Below are 22,613 nucleotides of genomic sequence, written 5' to 3' on the forward strand. Positions count from 1 at the left end.
TCCAAATTGCTTCTTTGCAAGCTTCTGTAATCGCCATGTACTCTGCCTCTGTAGTAGACAAAGCAACTGTAGCCTGCAACATAGCCTTCCAACTAATAGCGCAACCACCAACACAAAAAATATAACCAGACAATGATCTTCTCTTATCAAGATCTCCAGCGTAATCTGAATCAACGTAACCGACAACTCCATCTCTACTTTTCCCAAACTGTAAACAAACATCAGTAGAACCACATAAGTATCTGAGAATCCACTGAACTGCTTTCCAATGTTCCTTACCAGGGTTTGCCATATATCTACTAACAACACTAACTGCATATGCTAAGTCAGGTCGTGAACAAACCATAGCATACATAAGGGAGCCAACAGCACTAGAGTATGGCACTCGCGACATATAATCATCATCACTATCTGACTGTGGTGACAAAGAAGACGAAAGTCTAAAATGAGCAGCTAGTGGAGTACTTACCGGCTTGGCACTTTGCATGTTAAACCTACTAAGGACTTTTTCGATGTACCTCTTTTGACTTATGTACAATTTACCAGCCGGTCGATCTCTAAGAATCTCCATTCCAAGCATCTTCTTTGCTGCACCTAAATCTTTCATCTCAAACTCGCTACTCAACTGTGCTTTCACCTTTCTGACCTCTCTCTGATCTTTAGCGGCAATTAGCATATCGTCAACATACAACAACAGGTAAACGAATGACCCATTATCACATACTTTAAAGTAGACACAACTATCGTAATTGCTCCTCCTGAAATCATGAGTGGTCATAAATGTATCAAATCTCTTGTACCATTGCCTCGGTGACTGTTTCAAACCATAAAGAGACTTTTTCAGCTGACATACATAGTCCTCCTTTCCTAAGGCTACGAATCCTTCTGGTTGCTGCATGTAGATGTCTTCCACAAGTTCTCCGTGTAAGAATGCAGTTTTTACATCTAACTGCTCAAGCTCAAGATCGTGGTATGCCACAATACCTAGTAAAGCCCGAATAGAACTATGTTTCACAACTGGAGAAAATACATCAGTAAAATCAACACCTGGAGTTTGACTATATCCTTTTGCAACAAGCCTGGCTTTATACCTGGCTTCTTCAACTCCCATCGTACCTTCCTTTCTCTTATACACCCATTTGCAGCGAACAGCCTTCTTGCTCTTTGGTAACTTCACTAGATCCCATGTAGCGTTCTTGTGAAGCGATTCTATCTCTTCCTGCATAGCGATCATCCACATACCAGAGTTTTCGCAGGTAATCGCCTCTGAATATGTCGCAGGTTCTTCTTCTGAATCAATCTCTTCAGCCACATTTAATGCATACGCAACTAAATCAGCCTCTGCATATCTCTGAGGGCGTCTAATTTCTCTACGAGGCCTATTTTTAGCAATTGAATATTGTGGAGGTGCTTCTGAGGAGCTAGCACCATCCATAGAAACTGGAATAGGCCCTGGAATTTGCTCTGGTGTAGGTTTCAACCCAATCTCAAGCTCCACCTCAATACTTGACTTCTGTTGATTTCCATTGGAGGGAGTTGAAGATGGAGACCCCTGAAGCATGCTAGTCTCATCAAATACAACATCTCTACTGATGACGACTTTACTAGTCTCAGGACACCATAACTTGTATCCCTTCACACCTTGCTTGAACCCTATGAACACACACTTCACCGAACGAGGCTCTAACTTCCCATTATCCACATGAGCATACGCAGGACATCCGAAAATTTTTAAATCAGAATAACTTGCAAGAGAACCAGTCCATACCTCTTGTGGAGTTTTCTTATCAATAGCAGTCGAAGGAGAGCGATTAACGAGATGACATGCATACGCAGCGGTCTCAGCCCAAAACGACATCGGTAGCCCAACATTAAGGCGCATACAACGCACCTTCTCCATCAAAGTCCTATTCATCCTCTCTGCAACTCCATTCTGTTGAGGATTATGTCGAACTGTATGATGCCTCACAATACCTTCAGTTCTACATAAAGTATTAAATTCATTAGAACAAAACTCCAAACCGTTATCAGTTCGGAGATGCTTCACTTGCCTCCCTGTCTGCTTCTCAATCATTAACTTCCACTCTTTAAAGGTAGAAAACACGTCACTCTTTTGTTTCAAAAAGAATGCCCAAACCTTCCTGGAGAAATCATCTATAATAGTCAACATATAGAACGCACCACCTTTAGATGGTACTCTAGAAGGCCCCCACAAATCAGAATGAATGTAGTCTAGTGTCCCCTTCGTATTATGAATACCTGCCGAGAACCTAACTCTTTTCTGCTTACCAAAAACGCAGTGTTCACAAAACTTCAACTTCGTAATACCCTGCACATCAAGAAGCCCTCTCTTGTTCAATTCGACCATGCCATTCTCACTCATGTGACCTAGACGCATGTGCCATAATCTTGTTGCATCAGAATCAGACAAAGACGAACTAGCAACAGCAACATCACCTGTAATCGTAGAGCCTTGCAGAACATATAAATTGGCAGTTTTCTTGAGTCCCTTCATCACAACAAGAGACCCCTTACTGACCTTCACAACTCCACCTTCACCAGTGTATTTGTACCCTTTAGAATCAAGAATACTCAATGAGATCAGATTTCTCTTCATGTCAGGAACGTGCCTTACATCACCAAGTGTTCGAATAGTGCCATCAAACATCTTAACTCTAACCGTACCAATACCAGCAATTCTGCAAGATGCATTATTACCCATCACAACGGTACCTCTAGAGACCACTTCATATGTAGAGAACCAGTCCCGATTAGGACACATATGAAACGTGCATCCAGAATCAAGAATCCATTCGTCGCTCTGTTTCGAATCAATATCAGACGTAACAAGAAGTTCTCCATCATTGTACTTTTCAGCAACATCAGCTTCGCCATATTTCTCTGGTTGATTGCTCTTATGATCCTCACCAGCCCTCTTATTTTTATTCTGTAACTTATAACACTCAACAACAATATGACCTTTCTTCTTGCAGTACCTACACGTCTTATCTCTGTTCTTGGATTTTGACCTGCCATGGTTATTGCTGCTAGAATACCTCTCCTGCTGTCTGCCTCGTGCAACAAGGCCTTCAGCCATATTATCTGAACCAACAAGTTTATGCATCTTCTCTTTCGAGAAGAGTGCATCATAAACCTCATCCAGAGTCAAAGTCTCACGACTATAGAGAATGGTATCTCTAAAATTAGCATACGAAGGAGGTAGTGAACACAATAATATGAGCCCTAAATCTTCTTCATCGTACTTAACCTCCATAGATTCCAAATCAGAGACTATTTCTTTAAAAACAGTTAAGTGATTTTCTAAAGACGTACCGTCAGACATACGTTGGGAATACAAGCGTTGCTTCAAGTGTAGCTTGTTAGTCAGCGTTTTCGTCATGCATAATTGCTCCAATCTTAGCCAGAGTGCAGCAGCTGTTTTTTCCTTCAAACAGTCTTGAAGAATTTGATTCGACAGATGCAGATAAATCTGCGATAGAGCCTTACGATCTGCTCGTTGCTTCTCTTCATCAGTCCACGAAGACGGCATCTTGTCAGCGCCATATAACGCATCTTCCAGATCCATCTGTGCCAAAATAGCTCGCATCTTCACTTGCCATAACGCAAATCTGGTGTTACGATCCAGCAGCGGAATGTCGTATTTCATCGTGGTCATGACCAAAAAATAAAACAAACAAATTTGGCTCTGATACCAATTTGTTAGAATCTAAACCACAATAAACAAGGATAAAAAAACGATAAAGAAGAACGAACACCAAGATTACGTGGAAAACCCTTTACGGGTGAAAAACCACGGGCAGAAGAGAAGATTTCACTATAACGAAGATGGTACAGAATTTTGGTGGACAACGTAAAACTGTTCAAAAGAGAAAAGACGGCCGCAATCTCTATATATTGTCTAACCCTAGAATATGATATAAATTAAAAGGGGCAAACCCATTAAGACTACAGGTCCATATAGTGCGGGCAAAGCCCGCTGACCCAACAAGAATTCGGGCCACAAACTCTAACACCTATATTTGTAAAAAATAATATAATAAAAATAATTTTAATATATATTATCTATTTTATTAAAATATTAGATGAGCACAGCCAATTAATTAAGATAGCTCAATTGTCAAGAGATGTTTTTTTTGTTTCGATTTTCATTAAAAATATCGGTTCAACATGTTACGTCATATATTAAAAAAATATATTGGTTCGACATATTAACTTCCTAAATTCAAAAACAAAATATTGATTCAACATTAAAATTTTTTAAATATATATATATATATATATATATATATATTAGTTCAAAATGTTAATTTACTAAATTTAAAATAAAAAAGACAACGGTTCGATATTTTAACATCCTAAATTCCAGAAAAAAAAAGTATCGATGGAAAATTTAATCGTGTTTTAATGATAAAATAATAAGTTAAAATTGTTTAAAAAACAATTAAAAAAAATGAAATTACAATTCCGACCTAAAAAAGTGGAATTGAGAACTATAAAATTATACTAGATTGAAATTCATTCCAATTCTAATAATTAATATTAAAGGGTCTACCAAATTCCAAAATTGAAATTGGACATGTAGACACCTAAATTTTATATTCTCAATTTAAATATAAAAAAATAATTCTGGACTAATTTAAAATAAAATAAAAGACGAAACAAATAAAAAATAGGTCAAATATTGATATATATTTGACATTAATTTAATATATATTTTTTACCTATAAAAGATAATAAAAATTAATAGTTAATAAATATAATAATAAGTCATAGAATAAAATAAAGGAAAAAGAGAAGAATAAAAAAAAAGAGAAGGGAAAAATTGAAGAAAAGAAAAGAAACAATCAAAAGATACAAAATTGATCCATTCATATTTTCATATATAGTTAATTATGAAATTTCAATATCTTCAATAATGATTGTTTAAATCATTCAAAATTAAAAGTTTAAAGTCAAAATTTTAAAGTAGAGACTGTCCATCTGCGGGCACAAAGGAGTAAGCGCGAAAGTCTTTTCTGAGTGTAATCAAACTCCGAACCGAAATAGAATCTTTAAAATGCGTTTAATTACGCAAATTTTTTCCCTAATTTTAGACCGTCGTTCTTACGGGCTTAGAGGAGTAAGCCCGAAAACCCTTTCTTAAGTGTAATCAAGCCCGAACCAAAACAGAATCTCTAAAATGTGTTTAATTATGCAAAACATTTTCCTAATTTTAGAAAAATTAGGTGGCGACTCTATAAATCTAAAAAATCATTTCCCGATTTATTTTAAATATTCAAAGATATTTTCTAAAATAAATTCGGAAATAAAAAGACGAATTAAAAATTTTAAAATAGAGAGCCAAGAGTAATCGAGGCGTTACAGATTCTTTGGCAACTCTGATGGGGACATTTGAGGCTTAGTTTGAAACAAATTTTTGGTTATTCAAAAATATTTTAAAGTTGTTTTACAATTAAAAAATAATAATTGATAAAATAGAAAAAAAACTTTTTAAAGATGGAACTATGTATCCACTTGATTCTTCCGTAATGAAAGATACGTAGGCAGTATGTTCTCAAGTTTTGTCGGATGTTTATAAACTCTCATCTTAAATAAATAATAATAAAATAATAAATTCCGAAACTTGTATAATTGATTGATGTGAATTTTTAAATAATAATAAAAGTTTATCTAATTGATTACATGAATCTTTAAATAATAATAAATTCTAAAATTTATCAAATTTATTAACATTAATTTTTAAATAATAATAAATTCTGAAAATTTTCTAATTAATTTAGGTGAATCTTTAACTAATAATAAAATTTGAAGTTTATCTAATTGATTTACGTAAATATCTAAATAATGAATCTTATCCAATTGATTTATGTGAATTTTTAAATAATAAAAAATTATGAAGCTTATCTAATTGATTTACGTGAATTTTTTAAATAAATAGAAACCTAAAATTATCTAATTGATTTACATGAGTCAAGATGTGTATCAGATGTATTAAATGATACACTGTACACCTCTATAAAAATACGTGCAACGATTCATCAAATGAAATGACAAACGGTTCTATATGAGCGATGTTGCGAGAGGAAAAAATTAAATTCATGGGATCGACCCCTCCCTTTGGCGATGAGCCGTCCAATAAGACGTAGGCATTGTGGAGTTGGGGAAAAATTCCCGATTGAGTTGATATTCTCTAGATTATGGCGGTGGTTTACTCACTCCACTCTCGGTGAATGATACTCTCTTATGATTCCCCTTAGCACAAAAACATGGTTATATTATCTAAGCCGGTTGTTTTTCGTGCTCAAACAACTAAAAATCGTCACTGCAACTCTTACGTGACTACTATATTTATAAATACATGTATCCATTATAGTCAAACTGAACACCTCTAAGTACATCTTGACTTTCAAAACAAAATAAAAAATAAACAATAAAGAATACCCTTATTCTTAAAATTTGGGACAATTTCCCATATCAAAAGAAGAATGGGAAAAGAGGTGTTCACTCATTTATGAACATGTGTTTGTACATTCATTACGTACATGTCATGCTTGACATTAATCCTCCTTTATCTACAAACTTTTAAACACGATTCTTCGAGAACGTGATCCAAAACTAAATTGATCATCAAGACAAGGTTATCTTCTAAAATGGTCAAAAAAAGTCATGATAACTCAAATGACTACTCTAATGGTTGTGTCAATAACAAAATTTGAGCGCACGACAAAAAAATAACATGTATTCTCAAAACCAAACAAACACGGTAAGAAAATAAAAGGCAAGAGGCATTTCCAATATGACACGCAGTTTATCACAAATACGACAACCACAAAGTATTGTCTAGGTTAAACAAAACCCTCTACTAAAACATGAGTGAGGGGCACCACAAATGATGAAATGTTCCCGGTCTAAAAAAAATATAGTCTTTTGTAAAAACAAATCTTTATCGTATTTTTGTATAAATTTTTTTATAAATTTTTTTGTGAAAATGGAACTATGTATCGACTTGATTCTTCTGTAATAGAAGATACATTGGCCGTTTGTTCTCAAGTCTAGTCGAATGTTTATAAAACTTTTATGTTTTATAAGAAAGAACGAGATTATGACCCCTCTACTATAAATAAAATAAAATAAGAATTTTAAGAAACAAGTAAGAATAGAGTCAAGATCATTATTTTAAAGTGATCGTCTTAAAAGAAACTAGATCGTTTCACCAAAATTCGATTAAGAGACTATTAGATATCTTTTTTGAAATAACATAAATATATATATATAAATGAAGTTACAAATAAATTAAATAAACTAGAATATACAAAGAACGAAATCGCTAGAATACAATGTTGATTCAAGACATGTGCTTAGCACATTTCCCTTAAAACAGTTCTACCGCTCCCTTTATATTGGAGCTTATCGCATATGGCTATCTCCTAGGGTACAACGAATCTAATAGTGATTCGGCACCAAAATCACTACGCAACGAACTTGACAAAGTATTTGAATCAATCACCGGGTTTCAACAGAAATACGAAGAGTCAAGAACTCGAAGAACACTCAGTTGAGTGGAAACTTGAAAACACTCAATTGAGTGAAGAACTCGAACAACACTCAAGAAAACAAAGAAAAAACCTTTCAAATTCTAGAGATATAATAAAATGAGTGAATACGAGATATGAGATATTTTTTAAGTGTTCCAACATGAAGAGGATATTTATAGTTGAAAATTAAACCATCACAATAAATTACTTATTAATCCAACGAATATCATTCCTAGACTCTTGACATTCTATCTTATCCATTGACATTCGATCTTATCCACTGTCATTAAATTTTACCAAAAATTCACATTTGAATTTGGTATGAATTTATATTTATTTGGTTACATTTATCCAAATTCACATTTTCATTTAATTAATGGAATTAGTTTAAAATTTCAACAAAGAAATCAGATTGAATTCCTTCTTGTGCTTAAGAAATATTTAAGAAAAGTTAATTCTCGAAGAAAATTTTGTGAAAAAAAAATTTAAGGCTGAACTGAAAGTCACAAATTTAGAAATATTTTAACTTGTCTAAAAACAAAGATATTTTAAAGCTCGAGACTTTAAAGTAGAAAAATGAAAAAAAATATAAAAAGAACAAAGTATTTTTATTGATTGAGATATGAAAATCACCACATTTTGCTCTCTCGGACTTTAGTCTTGATTGTTACGGAAAGAGCACAAGTTTACCAATTCTATCAAATATACCCTTAGACAATGAATCTCTATTCAAAGCCAAAAGTTGCAAAACATTTAAAAAATATAGTGTTTAAGTAAACATTCAAATAAATGTGGCTCGGAGTAAGGCCTATAATAAAAAAAAGGTCATCTACAAAGTTTTAATATTTTGATCAAACTCCTTTGAGTAATTAATATTTCAAAGTAATCATTTATACACAAGATTGAATTCAAAAGTGTTGATTTTGAAGTCGGGAAACAAAAAATCGACTTTTTTTTAGACGATCCAAAAAATTAATGTTCAAGACTAAACTCTGAAATTGTTTTAAATCCTAAAATTCCTAATAACTAAATCATAACTTGTTATAGGGGTCAATGTTTTATTCATACTTCCAAAACAAAATCGAAATAAGAAGCGATGATAAAATCCTATACAAGGGGTATTTTTTAAAAAAAATGCATCAATATTTTAAACCTTTTCGATAAAAGCGAAGGAAAAAAAGGGTTTTACTTTAAAATGTTAAAAAATAATAATAAATAAATGTATGAATAAAAAAATCAACGGGGGCAGTATATTGTCAACTCTCACTAAGAGTACAAAGTTGTCGTTATGAGAATCTTGACTTGAGGAAAAGTTAAGAAAATAAATCAATCGACTAAATGTTAACAAGGAATCTTGACCTCTGAAGAACGGTCAAGATTTGAACCTTTGATGTATAAAAAAGGACAAGGAATAAATAAACGTGAAAAGCGTTAAGAAATGAATATTAACTCATTAAAAGATAGTCAAGATTTGATTGACACAACAATCGTTAATTATAAAATATCTTGACAAAATTAAAACTATCAAGATTTGATTAACACAACAATCGTCCATTAGAAAATATCTTTACAAAACTAAAACTATCAAGATTTGATTGACACAACAATCGTCAATTAGGAAATATGTTGACAAAGCTAAAATTATCAAGATTTGATTGACAACAATCGTCAATTAGGGAATATCTTGACAAACAAAAACTATCAAGATTTTATTGACACAACAATCATCAATTAGGAAATATCTTGAACAAAAACTATCAAGGTTTGATTGACACAACAATCGTCAATTATGAAATATCTTGACAAAACTAAAACTAGCAAGGTTTGATTGACACAACAATCATCAATTAGAAAATATCTTGACAAAATTAAAATCATCAAAAATTGATTGACACAACAATCATCAATTAGGAAATATCTTGAAAAAATCAAAACGTCAAAATTTGATTAACAAAACAATCGTTAATTAGAAAATATCTTGATAAATCAAAGACTGTCGAGAATAGATTGATGTAACAATCGTCAATTAGGAAAAATCTTAAATTATCAAAAACAACCCGTCAAAAATAGATTGACGTAGAAAGCATCAATTAGGAAAAATATTGACTTATCAAACAATCATAAAAAATTCATTAACTTAAAAATGTTAATTAAAAAGACAAATAAGATAATTAATGTAAACAACGTTAATTAAAAATAAGAAGAGAACAAATATATCTCATGATAAAATATAATATCATTTTTTTTTGCAAGATTAAAGGTTAGTCCAAAATCAAGATGGCGTAGAAAGTTACCTTAAGCTCTAATGGAGTAAACAAAAATCCTAGAAACCTAAAATAGAGTAAAAAGGATACCATAAACTTTAAAGGAGTGAAATGATACCAAAAATCCTGAAAGAGTAAGAGGTTACCCCTTAATTCAAGCGAGAAAGATAAAGATATTTTAAAATCATGATATACAAGTCTTACGTCAGGTTTGTCAATTTTGATCTCTATCCTACTAACCATTTTAAAAGAAGTCCAGATAAATTAGGAATTGTTATGAAATATCTATTAGTCAAGCTTGAACATTCGTTTTCCAAAATAAAACCATGTTTCAAACTCTATTCAAGAGTAGGGCTGCAAATAAGTCAAGCTACTCGTGAGCCACTCGCGAGCCGCTCGGTCAAAGCTCGGCTTGAGCTTGACTTTGACCGAGCTCGAGCCGAGCTCGAGCCAGTTCGTTTAAAATTCGAGTCGAGTTCGAGCTCATATAATGCTTGCTCGATGACTTGTCGAGCTTTTTCGAGCCTAAGTATATAATATATAATTTTTTTATTATTTAATATTAAAACTCGAATAATATATATTTTCCCTCTCTTTCTCTTCAAAGCCCATATGAAGGCCCACAATCCATAAGTAAAACCCTAATTTCTAACATGTTTACGAACTCTTCTTTCATTCTCATCTAACCTAACCTAATATTCTTCTTTCATTCTTCCTTATCACCGTTCTTTCACACTTAATCTTTTCTTCATTCATTTTTCACTATTTCTTTAGCTCTTAATCTCTTATTCTTTAGTCTTCACTTAAATAATTAAATTTATTTTCACTTTTATGATAACTATTGTTTTTGCTTTTTATTTTATTGTTTTTGCTTTTTAGTTAACTTTGATTTTTTTTACAGCAACAAAGAAAGGAAAAAACTATTTTATTGGTGAAGTGATAAAGTAAGTCTTGTTCATCTTTTTTTCATGTATTAAAAGAAATTTATGCTTATATATTGGATGAATATATAGAATAACACTAACTGATTATAAAAAAAAGACGGGAATAATTTATTTTTTTAATAAATTATATATAATAAAAGTATATTATATATAATATTGAAAAAGATAAAAAAAAAAAGGGTCAATATATTATATATAATAAAATTAATATTAAGATATAATAATTAGTTTAGTATAAAAAAACAAAAATGGTTAATATTTTATTTATAATAAAAGTATATTATACTTTATATTGAAAAAAAGAGAAAAAAAAGTTAATATATTATATATAATAAAAATAAATATTATGGATATAATAATTAGTATATTATAATATATAATTATTTACGAATAAAAATAGTTAATATATTATATATAAAAAATGTTTATTATATATAAAATTGAAAAAGATAAAAAAATGTTAATATATTTTATATAATAAAAGTATAATATATATAATATTTAAAGAGAAAAAAAAAGTTAATATATTTATTATATATAATATGGAGAGAAAAAAAGGATATATATAATATGTTTAGATAAAAAAATAATTTATAAGATTAATAATATATATTATAATATATATATAAAAAAAATTGTTGTTATAAGTTAGATTTTTCCTATAATGTTTGAATCTTGTTATACTTGCACTCAAATAATTCAAATATATATTATAATATCTAATAATAAGAAGACTAAAGTAAGTTTTCATTATTAAATTCTTATATTACATACTATATTTTATCACTTATTTACTTAATTTTTCACTTTTTTTTTAGAAAGAGAAGACATATCAAGAAATTTTGTTGTCTGGTATGTACCTCTAAAAGTAAGTTAAATTTTAGTTATTTATTTTGAAAATTATTTTTTATATTAATTATTTTTAAGATTAAACATTTCATATTATTGAATGCAAAGTAGTTGTACGTATGCTATGATAGAAGAACATGAGTTAAAATGATTAATATAGTGAATGTTCAAACAATTTGTTTTGTACTTTAATTTTTGAATTTATGTTTTAGAATTTAATTAGGAATGGTGATTTAATGTTTTGGATTATTATGTTTTAGAATTTTGAATAGTTATGATTGTTTCATATTTTAATTTTGAAATATAATGTTTTAAATTATTAATAAGTATAAAAGTTTGATATTTTAATTTTATAAATAAATTTGGTTCGAGCTCGAGTTTGAGCTTGAAAATTAAATTTTTGTTCAAGTTTTTGAGTCGAGCCGAGCTTGTAGGTAATATAGTCGAGTCAAATTCGAGCTCAAATTTATAAGCTCGTTCGAGCTCGAGTTCAAGTCGAGCTCGAGCTTCAGCAAGCTTTAAATCGGGTCGGCTCATTTGCAGCCCTATTCAAGAGAGGCATTCTGTAGACACCTAAATTTTATGTTCCCAATTTAAATATAAATAAAATAATTTTAGGCTATTTTAAAATAAAATAAAATAAAAGACTACCCATATAAAAAGTAAGCCAAATATGATATAGTTTTTACACTAATTTAATTTATATTTATTTTACCTGTAAAAGATAAATAAAAATTAATATTATAATAATAATAAGTCAAAGGAAGAAGAATAAAAGATGATAAAATAAAAGGAGAAGAGAAGGGAGGAGGAGAAGAGGAAAAATCGAAAGAAAGAAAGGAAAGGAAATAAAACGAAAGAAAAAAAAATCATAGAAAAAACACAGAAAAAAAAAGTACAAAATCGATCGGATCAAATCAAATCTTCATGTACAATTATGAAATTTCAATATCTTCAATGTTTAAATCATCCAAAATTAAAAGGGTAAAACAATAAAATTTTAAAATTGACCAAAAATTTTAAGTTGGGACCGTCGTTTTGACGAGCACGAAAGAGTAAGTTCGAAAGCCCTTCCCTAGTGTAATAGAGTCCCAAACTGAAACAGATCTCTTAAATGTGTTTAATTATGCAAAACATTTTCCTAATTTTAGAAAAATTAGGTGGAGACTCTATATATCTATAAAGTCAATTCCCGATTTATTTAAAATATTAAAAGATAATTTCTAAAATAAAATCGGAAATAAAAATATGAATTAAAACTTTTATAATGCAGAGACGAGAGTGATCGAGGGATTATAAGATCCTCTAATTCTAATTTCAATGCCAATTCCAAAGTTACCAAACACACCTAGAGATTTTAAAAAATATTCTAAACTTTTAAAAGGCTAACAAAATCATTAGGGTTTTAAAAAAAATACTTTTAAGGGCTAACAAAACTATTAGGGCTTGTAAAAAATGTTCTACACTTTAATGAGATCACAAAATCATTAGGACTTTTATAAAATTCAACTACAATTTTAAAAGCCGACAAATTCATGAGGGCTTTTAAAAAACAAAACTACGATTTTAAAGCCATCCAAAACCACATAGGGCATTGAGAATATCAAATACATTTTAAAAAATCTAAGAACCACTTGGATTTGTGAATTCTTTTATTTCACCACGTTCGTCTTTTAACGATTAAATACCTAGACATTAGATGATGCTCCAAGGCTAACTTATATAGGTCTAAAAGACTAAAAGTTAGAAAATGTCTTTGTTTAATACTTGAACACTTCAACATTAGAAGACATCCAAGGCTAGCTAATATAGGTTTAAAAGTTAGAAAAATATTGTCTTTTAACACTCAAATATCTCAACATTAGATGACGTTCCAAGGCTAGCTAATCTAGGTACGAAAGTAAAAAAAGATGAAAAAAAATAAATTTGGAAGCAGGGTTTAGTCCCACTAAAATAGGCAGGTCTTAACTCCGGTGTTATTCATTTGAACTACAACCCCTTGATCCTCAACAATTAATAGAGGTGTGTGACAGTCTCAATAGTTGTCGTGAAGCAAAGACAAATAAACAAAAAAAATACCAAAAATATTTATTCTCTCTTTCATTCCACCCTCCATACATCCATTTTACATTTTCACTCGTCACATTAAAAAACAAAAATAAAATAAAAAAACAAAATTATATGTGAGATAAGTCTTAATTAAGGTTCATCCCGAGCAAAGGGAGACATAAGTCTTATCAAAGTCAAGTACTCCAATGAGTAGAGACCATCTTCGGTGATGGACAATTAGGGTGCTTATTAGATGAGTTAAGTAATGGAGCTTCTTCCCTTGTCGTAACCGAACACTTATCCAATTCTCTCACATTTTCTTAGTTTTAGGATTAAAATTTGAATTAAGTAGCTACTCTACACGTGTGGATCGACTCTTTCAAACTCATAGGAAAATGATGAGGAAAATAATTCTCTTAAAACTTATTCACATACTCCTAAATTTTCATCTCATATTTACAATGTCAATGAGACACGCTTTGAAAAAAAAGGATCGCCCCAAGTGAAGTAAAAGAGCAGGTCGAAATGGCATTTAAAAAAATGTTCTCATTTCGAGAATGTCTCACAGAACAAAGATGTTTTTCCGATCTAACATCCAACATAATCATAATACTGACATTGTGAATGATTTTTAACCGTCTATTTTAGTTGTTAAATGTTCTTCGGGTTTTTTTTAGCCACGTAGCTTACGGAAAATATTAAGAATAAAAATTCATCTTATAAGTCTCGTTCTTTAGTCATTTCGATCAATGTTTTCCAATAATCACCAACTATCACCGACCTAACCAATTAAATTTCGGTCAAATTCTAAAAATTACATGTTATAATTATCACCATCGCAGTCATTTTTTAAAATTAATAAAGTAAAAAGTGAAATGAATTTGTTTTCATTTAATGCGAAAAAATTGATTGAATTAGATGAAACTCATGTATAGGTAAAAACTTGATAAAAAGTAATTTTGATAAATATTTAGATTAAGATATATAAAAAAAAATTATCAACTTTTTATTATGAAACATGAGTGGTTTTTTTATTGTTGAAAAAAAAAATGGTAGAAAATAAGCTTAATTCTATTACAACATTATTAGGGAATTGACTAGGGCTGCTAATGAGCCGAGTTCACTTCAGTTCGAGCTCGACTCGATTTAGTATTTATTAGTTCGACTTGAACTCGAGCTCGAATGAGTTTATAAATTTAAGCTCGAACTCGACTCGACTATTTACCTACAAGCTCGGCTCGACTCGAAAAGTTTGAACAAAAATTAAATTTTCAAACTCGAGTTCGAATTCCATCCAAATTTATTTTCAAAATTAAAATATAAACTTTTATACCCATTCAACATTTAAAACATGATACTTCAAAATGAACATATAAAACAATCATAAATATTTAAAATTTCAATACATGATAATCTAAAACATTAAATAACTGATACTAATAAAATTCTAAAATATAAAATTCTAAAATTAAAATACAAAATTATATAAATTGTTTAAACATGCAATATATTAATCTTTTTAACTCATGTTCTTCAATCATAGCACATGTATAATTACATAATATATTAACTATTTTAATTTCTTTAAAAATTAAATATAATATACTAATTATTATATCTCTAATATTTAATTTTATATATATAATATATTAACATTTATTTTTATCTCAATCAATATTATATATAATATACTTTTATTATATATAATATATTAACATTTTTTTATATCACTTTTAATATTATATAGAGCATTCACCTTTTTCTATAAACTAATTATTATATTCCTAATATATACTTTTATTATATATAATATTCACCTTTTTTTTTATTTTTGAGTATTATATATAATATATTATTATTATATATAATAGATAAACTATTTTTATTTTTTTCAATATTAAATATAATAAACTAATTATTATATTCCTAATATTTACTTTTATTATATATAATATATTAACTTTTTTTTCTCTTTTTCAATATTATATATAATATACTAATTATAATTATATATTTAATATTATTAATATTGTTGGTCAGTTTTTTTTTTATCAATAATTAATCATTTCTAGATAGAAATTGAAAATGAGTGTTTTTCTATATTTAACACATATAAGTTTTTCCTAATACATGAAAAAATGATGAACAAGACTTACTGATGAGTTAACTAATAAAATAGTTTTTTTTCTTGAATGAATCAGAGGCGAAGAATGAAAAAGGAATAGATGAATAGTAAAAAAAATTGTGACGACCGAAGAAAAAAGATAAAGAGTGAAAGAAATTGTGAGAAATGAAAGAAATATTGAAAAAATGAGTGAATGAAATGTTAAATAAGGAAGAAGAACAAAGTCACACTTAAATTAGATGAAGAGTTAGAAATTAGGGGTTTATTTTAGAGATTGTGAGCTTTTATATGAGTTTTGAAGAAAAAAATAAAGAAGAAAAAAATTTTATTTAAATTTTGAGTTTTAATACTAAATAAACATAAATATATTATACATTATTAGGCTTGAAATAATTCGACAAATCATCGAGCAAACATTATATGAGGTCGAGCTCAAATATTAAACGAGTGGGGTTGAGTTAATATTTGAGTTGAGTTCGGATTGAATTCGGTCAAAGTCGAGCCGAACTTTGATTAATGCTTGAATATTAAACGAGTCGGTTTGAACTCGATCAAAGTCAAGCTAAGCTTTGAAACCGAACAACTTGCGAACGACTAGACTCATTTGCCGACCAACTGAAGGTGACTATACTAAATTATGTTCTTCCATACAAAGGAAAAATATACCTCACGACATCCTTATATCAGTTTTTCCATAAAACCATTTTAGAGAAATTCTTACAGAATATTCGAAATATTAAATAACAAAAATGAGAATTAAAGTATTATTAATATATGTTTGGTTAAACTCTATTAATAAAAGAAATACCAAACTATCTAAATTACATAAACGAAGAATTACAATATTTAAATTTAGAATGTTTTATTGATTCTACAACTTCTTTTGAACTTAAATATTTCTTGATCATCTACCCTATCTACCCCTTGATCTTCAACTGCTAGGTTTAAGTCAACATGAAAGACAACCTTGGAATTCCTCTGCATGAACATGAAATTGAGCTAGTTAGAATATAGAACACTTTCCATAGTGTGGACAAAACTCAAAAGTAAGAAGAGAAAGAACCTGGATTGGCTATCTTCGTTGTATTATGGAAGAAATTAAAGTATTTTGTTTCCTCTACATTAACATGAAACTCGTTAGAATACAGAACACTAAGAAATTCACAAAGTGACACAGATTGAGAAAGAATCTACCCTCGTGATCAAGAAGAAGTATATAAACCATCATAGACATTACTGATACACTGTATTTGTATTCTCTCCTGCAGCAAAAATGGATTTCATCTTCGTATCCAAAACTCTTTTCAAGGCCGAAATTCTCACCTTTCATCTTCTACTCTTATAACTCTCCAACAAAAAAAAAATGGATTTCAAGGACGAGATTCTCACATTTTATCTTCTAATCAGAACTCACTCTGCGCAATCTTGATCATCTGTAATGTTTATTTATAGATTTTAGAAATGAGAAGACGGCGGCTATAGAAGATGCTGATAGGTTAAAGTTTAGGGTTACTTATGGGCCGAGCCCAATTTTAACCTAGTTAGTAGGGCAAGTAGTACAAAGTATATTGAAGTCCCTAGATAAATTTACACTTAATAATTCTAACAACTATTTGTTAATGGATTAATATTCACCTCAAACTTATAATAAAACATAATATAAAATCAAAATTGTTAGGTCTTTTTTTATTATTAATTTAGACTTTACAATTTTATTAGATACAAAAAATACAAATGCAAATCTTTATAATTTTTTTACTTTGGTTAACAGGGAAATAAACAAATCCACTTGAATTTGTGTATTTCAATGCAAAACATAAACTCATCTATATTAAAAAAAACATCTCCAATTTTAAAATCATTCATCACACTAAGTTAAAATATCACCCAGACTAAGTTAAAATCACAGTCAACAAATTGAAGCCTTTCAAAACATGTTTTCATGATATTATGTTTAACTATCACCCAAAGACAACATAAAAGAATGTGATTATTCAAAGTGAATCATCAATTCAATTAGTCATTTTAATTTGAATCACCTCGATTAAAAAACTTTAAAACTAAAATGAATATTAAATCAAATATCTCGTCATTATTTTTCTTTCGATTTAATCGTAGATAAATTTTAAAGATCTCTTTTAAACGTCATCTTCAACCCAACACGATTCCCAAAAATTTAAATTGTTTTCTAAATCATTTGTCTTTTTCAACTCTTAATAATGCAAGTTTGTTTAAAAAATTGTAAAGAAATTTATAGAGTTGTTGTCATAAAAATTCAAATGACTTATTTGTATGAATATAATTCATATTATTCTATTTTATTAAATTATATTGTTAATATTATTGTAACCATACAATTCGTAAATTTAATTATAAAGAATTATAATACATTAAATATCATAATGGAGAATAATCTCCTAAAATTCAATATGTAATTATAGAGGTTTCAATAAAAACTTAATTTGTACATGTTATCAAATAAAATAATTTATACATTAAGGTGTTTTTACATTGTATTTATTAAATAAAATTAATATTAAATGACTTCAAAGACTCTCCTTTGATCATTAAGGTGTATCGTACAGTAATGACTTCGAAGACTCCCAGACTCCCCTTTGTTCATTATATGGAATAACATTGGGTGACTCTCGCACTAGTCTTCGAAGTCATTATTGCACAATATATAACCAAAAGTAGGTATTGAAAAGGTAGTAACAAACAAAATGTGGATTTATGTAGAGGTTTTTGTTCTTGTGGAAAATGAAATTTGTATCATTTTCCATGTTCACATATTGTGGCATGCAAGGGTGAATCCATTAATTTTTTTTCCTGGGTTATAAAGATTATATGTATTACACTATTACGGGTATTAAGTGAACATATCAATCGTTTCACGAATATCCTTACTAAAATAAAATAAATATACGAAAATTTAAAATTAATAAGATCACTCGATTTAAAAAACAAATTTAAACATTTAAACTTAATTCGTTATCTCATTTTTTATCATCTCTTCTAACCTAGAGGCAACAAGAGGTGAATATCCCCAGGCCTCCCTGAGTTCCTGGGTTCGAACCCGTCAGACGACAAGTTATATGCGAATTAGTCGTACTCTTAAGGAGCAGCGGAACCAAGCGTTCTAAAAAAATAATATGAAAGTCTATTTAGTGGATTTCATTATAGTTTGGTAAAAATATAGAAAAAAAATATAAAAATACAACAAAAACACAAAATTGTTGTCAAAAACATATTAGTAGACATTCGAGAAAACGATTATGTAATATTAATGTCTATAAACCGTTTTGAAAGAATAAATAAAATATCAATTTATTTATTTAAATAACCGAACCAAATTAATATAATTATTTTAACTTACTTTTGAATATTAATTTATATTTTTTTATAAATTTTTGAAATAGTTTAAATTAAAAAAATATAAAAGACTAATTTACCCTTATATTTATATATTTTAATGTTTATTTTATAAGTAAATTGTATTATTAATTATATTAAAATTAATAAAAAATAATATATATATATATATATAATTATCATATAAATGTAATTTTAAAATAAATAATTTTATTAATTCCTTATACTTTAAATTATATAATTATATAAATAAATCTTATTTATATATTAATTAAAATTAATGTATTATTATAAATATTTATATTAGAAAATATTATTTATATAAAATAAAATATTATTAATTATTATTAAAGAATGATATAATTATGAATTAAATATAAGTTTAATTTATGATAATATCACTATTTATATTTATATAATTAAAGGTTTTATTATCTAACACGAACGAACAGATACTTAATTATATATATATATATATATATATATATATATATATATACCCTGACCACCTACCACAGCACATTTCATCGCTGTTGTTTGACATGCAATCAAGATTGGAAACACCTACCGCAGCACATTTCATCGATGTTATTTGACATGCAATCAAGATTGGAAACAATATATTGAATTATGTCACAATCTATCGCTTAGTAAAATATGGAACGCTTAGTAAAATATGGAAGTTCGAGTTTAATTTAATTCATAATCAAGCATATTGAACATTTTCACTAACAAATAATTGAGAGATATATGGTGTTCTCATTGCTATGAAAACATGAGAAAAACAAACAAACGTGGTGAGAGAGGTCAAAGCTCACGTCATATTCGAACAGAAATGGATAATCCTAAAAAAATGATAGTTTGTGGATGATGCAGATAAGAAGGACACACGGTTCGCAATGTCTTGAACATGTTCGTCATTAATATTTAATTATATATATATATATATTTAATTTTAATTATTTAGTTTATAAATTTTAATTTTAAATATATATAAGATATTATAAAATTAATATTTTAATAAGTTAAAAAGGAAAAGTGGAGTGTTGTGAGAAGATGGAATGAAAGTGGGGTATATTGGAAAAATGAACATGGAAGTGGGGTAGAATTCAAAAGGAGTTTTTTCACCTCCTCTCTATCGTAAAAATAAATTCATAAAATAAAATATTTTTATTTTTTTCATGAACTTAATCTCACTTCAGTCCTAACGTAAATCTAAAACCACACGTTTGTTGAATAACTTAACTAAACCGGACTAATTACACTTTCTAATATTATGCATATTTTTTGACAATGTTTTTTAATGTTTTTTTTGTTACAGCTGATTTTGAATAAAATTATAGCCTGGAATTGGATGTAGTTAATGTTTATTTTAGATTGCAGTTAATTTTGAGCATTTATTTTTATTAAAATTTTAATATATTAATTTTTTTTGTTGTGATTCATCAATATTAATGTTTCTTTTTATCCCATCATATAAAAACAAAAGTAAAATAATTTTGTTTTCATACTATTCCATAACAAAAATATTATTATGGGTTTGCTGTATAAAACAAAAAATGGTGTGATACTAAACTTGACTCATAATAGATAAGAAAATTAGAAATAGTCTTTAACTTATATTATTCTCTCCGTACCTAATTTAATATCTTTTTTAAAAAGCAATGCTCTCTCATATAAATTCAAAGTGTCATAGTACTTTATTATTATTATTTAATATTCATATTGCGAAAACATATTTATTTATTTTTTTTTCTCAAAAAATCTCATTGACGCCTAGTATGGGAGAATGTTAAACGTTTAGTAATTTCTCCTCCAACCAAGATAAGAGATCTGATTGAGGTGACTAATCCAATACGAATTGTATGTACATCTAGTTGTACAAATTGCACAATGTCATAAATGAATATTCCAAACATCCACCATATTTCGATAAGGTACAAATACTTAAAATTTGATATATTTTTTTATATTTTTCAGACCTTCTATCGATACTAAGTAGCATTTGTATAGAATCTGATCTAAGCGTTGGTTAGGGAAGCATCTCGTAGTAAGAGGAGTAACTATGTCTTAGTTAAACTTGAAGATGGAAGGAACTCACCTAATCGATTTTTTAACTAATCAAAACGAATCAAACAAACTCACATCAACAATTTAAATGTGAAAACTGGTTTGTTTACACCCTTAATTTTAATAATTTGTTGAAATTTAGTTCAAGACAAGATAATAATTTGATAAAATTTATATAACTCAAATCAAATAGGCCTTGGAAGAAAAATCGAATAATTTTTAAAGTTGGAGGAAATATTTTAAACATAAATGATAAAGTTTAAAAAGATATTTTAAAATTAGTAATTAAGATTATGTTTTCAAAATTATTTGATGAATTTCAAACAAATTCAAATTAAATGTACAAATAAATTCCTAATTAAATTGATTAATCTTACATCATATATATATATAGAAACAACTAGAATTATAATTTTGTTTAAACCAAAAATGTTATTAAATTTATTATTGTATAATTAAAAGGAAAAAAACTTATTTAGAGTATGAATTTGTACAACTAACTAACTCAATTAAATCGTATGAACTAATAAAAGTTCATTTAAATTTATTTAGTAAAAAAAATTAGTTCATTAGCCTATATCAATAAATATATCAATAAAATATATTATTATTTTTAAATTTATATATTTATTAATTAAATATTCATTTTTTCTCTCTCTTTCTTTTTATTAATTAATTAGTTAATTAATTAATTTCTCTTTCTTATTTTTTATTTATTTATCTCTTTTTATTTATTTTTCTTTATAATACTTTTGTAATATTATTATTTTTTATTTTTTTAATATAAAAAATGAAATTAATAATCTTTTTATTAAATTTTTTAAATGGGTATATTTGTGTTGTTAAATTTAATTATTTTGTGTTGAATGGTATTTTGTTTAGAGCTGAAAATGAGACGAGCTGTTCGTGAGCTGCTCGCGAGAAGCTCGGTCAAAGCTCGACTCGAGCTCGGTCAAACTCGAGCTTGAGCATGCTCGAGCTCGACTCGTTATATAATCGAGCCGAGTTCGAGTAGTTATATACTCGACTCGACTACTCGACGAGCTACTCGAATATATATAATTTATATTAATATATTTTATATTTAATTTATATTTTATATTTTATATATATTTTTTAATTTATATTTTATATTTTATATTTTATATTTTATATTTTATATTTTATATTTTATATTTTATATTTTATATTTTATATTTTATATTTTATATTTTATATTTTATATTTTATATTTTATATTTTATATTTTATAATATAAAAAATTGTAATACTTTAATTAAATATAAAATATGAGTATTAAAATATAAAATATAAATTTATACCCTAAATGGCTAAATCCCTAACGCACTCTCCCTCTTCATTCTTCTCCAGTTCTCCTCCAAAG

Source organism: Impatiens glandulifera, chromosome 1 (genome assembly GCF_907164915.1).
Source record: "Impatiens glandulifera chromosome 1, dImpGla2.1, whole genome shotgun sequence".
In the NCBI taxonomy this organism is placed as follows: domain Eukaryota; kingdom Viridiplantae; phylum Streptophyta; class Magnoliopsida; order Ericales; family Balsaminaceae; genus Impatiens; species Impatiens glandulifera.